The sequence below is a fragment of the Pterocles gutturalis genome, unplaced genomic scaffold (genome assembly GCF_000699245.1).
Source record: "Pterocles gutturalis isolate BGI_N339 unplaced genomic scaffold, ASM69924v1 scaffold22377, whole genome shotgun sequence".
In the NCBI taxonomy this organism is placed as follows: Eukaryota; Metazoa; Chordata; class Aves; order Pterocliformes; family Pteroclidae; genus Pterocles; species Pterocles gutturalis.
In genome coordinates this window covers 13,193-16,256 of record NW_010110874.1, presented here as the reverse complement: position 1 = coordinate 16,256, position 3,064 = coordinate 13,193, and the positions used below count along the sequence as shown (strand labels likewise).

Here is a 3,064-nt window from a genome sequence, read left to right as displayed (position 1 = left end):
AGATGGGAATGATTTCTTCCAGTGTCGCTCTTAGAAATTGTGAAGCGAAGTGTTGTGAACTGACGTGTACAGAAAGTTTGATTTCCACCGTTACAAACCTCCTGGGTGGGTAAGGAATGGTGAGCTGGGCTTGAGGCCAGGCGGACAGGGTGGCACAGCACAGCTCGCCGTCGCCGCGAGCAGCAGCGGGGAGGAAGCGCCCGGCCGCAGGGTTATTCCTTCGAGTTTCTCGACGGAAGGCACCGCAGTGGAATGTCCTTCCCTCTCTCCTTCAAGCCCCTGTCCCCCTTCCCCCGGGAGGAATTCAGTGCTGGGTGCTGACTCAGCCCAGCAGAATTTTCTCCATCAGCGAACATGCGAGGAGCGGCGGGGGGGCGGGGGCCCCCGGCTCCGGGCAGAGCAGCCTCTGCCAACGCTCCCGACAACGTGGCTTTGGAACGTCTTTCCGAGGTTTGTTGCCATGCTTGGGGGAACAAGCAAACTGAAAAGTCTCTTAAGTAATTCTTGCCGACTAATGAACAGATTTGATTAAGATTTGGCAGCTTTTCCTAATACTCCCTGCAACGAGGAAATCTTCCCAGGCAGCTCCCTGTGCCCTCGTAATTAAAGGAAGGATGAAAGCAAAGGGCTGTTACACAAATTGAGGCAGCACAGAACAAACCTGACCCTCTGTAATCCCTGATGATTGTGTGTGGAGCTGGGAACTCCCCAGAGGCTGGGAGAGACGGGACCTGGGTGATGGTCCCGTGGCCCCCGAGATAGGAACGCTCCCTACCCAGCTCTCCTGGCTTTAGCATCGTTGTTATTTATGGATGCAAGTTGCTTGGCCTGTCCGTGTGCTATCCTGCAGCGTTGCCCCAGCAGCTTCTGGTTTCCTTTTTTTCAAAAAATCCGATTTATTTCGTAGAACCTTAATGTACTCTCTGATCATTTTGTTGAAGTTCTTTGCTCCAAGTTTCTTGCATAGTCGCCTCTATTTCAATAAATAACATGAAATGACATGAAATTCCTGGTTTTGGTTCAGAAGCATGGAAGCTGCTGGAGTTTAAATCCCGAAACTTTTTGAAATTCAGGTTTTTGAGGAGCCACGTTAGGCTCCCGGAGCAGGTGAATTCGCGTTGCCATGCGGATGCTGCGATACTGTCATCGAGCGAGAGGTTTAACGTTGCCACCGGCGCCAGGCGGTGCAGGAAGGGTCACTCCCAGGGGATGGAACATCACCTGGATGTCCGAGATACTTGGGGCTGGTAGGATTCAAAACAAAACCGTCCCCAGGCGTGGGGTCCAGGGAGCAGGGAGCGGTGGACGGACAGAAGGTGGTTATTCGGAGCAGGAACCCTCGACAACAGTTTGTCTTTCTGGCCTGGCTGCAGATAAAACTGACAAGTTACATGAGGGAGAATATCAACGTTTATTGGAACGTGGTGGAGAAAACTAGTATAGAGGAGCCAGTATAGATTAGCTACCAGAAAATGGGACTTGTAGGTGAATATGAATGATTCTTAAGACTTTTGCGTTAAAAATAGCATCCACCCTGTACACTTTGGTGCTTGCTGTTCTTCACAAGGCTGTTGTATGCCCAGGGTGTTAAACCCAGTGCTGCAAAACAGTTAGCATGGCTTGGGCTAGGAAGAGGCTTACGCAATGCAAGGGGAAAAAAAAAATTAAAAGTCAGAAAACAAAAAAACAACACACTAACAAGCCCATCCTGCTGCTGCGTGTCGCCGGGGCAGGGGGAAGGCAGGGGTTCCTTTTGCTTGTTTCAACAGCGGCGTTTGTACCAGAGCTGAAGTGTCCTTTGAGACTTTCCCTTCAAGACTGACAAGCGAGAAAGCATGCAGTATGGATAATAATAATTTCCAAAAGACGTGGAAAACAACCTTTTCCCTGTTGGGATTGTTCCCCTGTTGTCTGGTGGGCTCTTGGCATGCGCCGCAGCGTTGCAGTCGGTTGTGTTGTTATAGAAAAGGAACGTCCAACACAGAGAACGCTTCATTGTCATCCCGGATGATGGGAAAATGCACACGCCTGTGATGGGTTGTTTGTGCTGCATCCTTCAGAAAATTCCAATTGAATTGCAGCGGAAGGGAGCTGGCGGCAGTGGGGCTGTACAGCAGCGTTGCTGGGAATTAGCTTTTTTTTGGGAAATTGCCTCTTGCACGTCTCACAGTGCAAAGCAGCCGCGCAGTGCTGCTGGAGGATTTATGAGATTTAAGGTGAAAACTTGGTGAAGCTGCCACTAACTGAATGTTTGGTCGGATTGTTTGCTTTGGGGGGCAAGAGTTCTGCTGGCAGCTGGACGATGCTCTAGGGACTGGTTTTTAAAAGGAGATGAGGACGTGGTGGTGGTGGTGGCTGCCCTGCTGCTGGTAGGAGAGTGTTTGTCTTTGCTGTCCCCGCTCAGCGTAACAATCACACAAACGAACGATCACAGCAAAAACTGGCACCCCCGGAAGGGCACTGAGCTTTGCGCTGTGAAACCCCGCGTGCGGCAGCATGGCACAGTGGGTCCCGCTAACAAGGGTCGGTGTGGTCCACGCATGTTCCAGCGAGAGCTCCCTGCTCCTGCTTTCCTCTGTGACCGTTCCCGTTAGCAGGAGTCCTCCCTGCACCGCGGGGATGTGGGCAGAAGAAAGGTCGAGAAGGAACAGCCGTAACGATAGGGATGGCTTGAGCACCGTGCCGTATTTCGGGATAAGCCATGGGGTGCAACCTGGAAGAGGTCAGAACTTCACCATTAACATCACAACAATTAATTTTAAGAACTTGAAAGGTGGGAAGGTTTGCTGTTTTAATTAAACCAGGGGTTTCCTGCATCAGCTGTCTTTCTTTTCCCACTGGAATAATATGAGAAGTTGGATGCTGATGGCATCTGGGTGAACCTGTCCTGTTACAGGGAAAATCTTTCTTCCTATCAGTGTTCTGGCTTGGGGAAGATTTCCCAGAAATAGCCAACCTGTAACTGTCTCAGTTCTGCCTCTTCCTGCTGCTGTGTTCAACAAAAGTAAACTAAAAAAAATTATGTGTAAAAAAAAAAAAAAAGCTCAAACTTACAAAGTCTCCG

The 3,064-nt window shown here is 50.2% G+C and overlaps 1 protein-coding gene across 1 annotated transcript in view; it reads left to right on the top strand.

Annotated features, from left to right (window-relative positions):
• Window positions 1-3,064, top strand: part of LOC104461839 (microtubule-associated protein 4-like) — a gene marked incomplete at its 3' end in the record, with an annotated part of 89,246 nt that overhangs the window by 75,326 nt on the left and 10,856 nt on the right.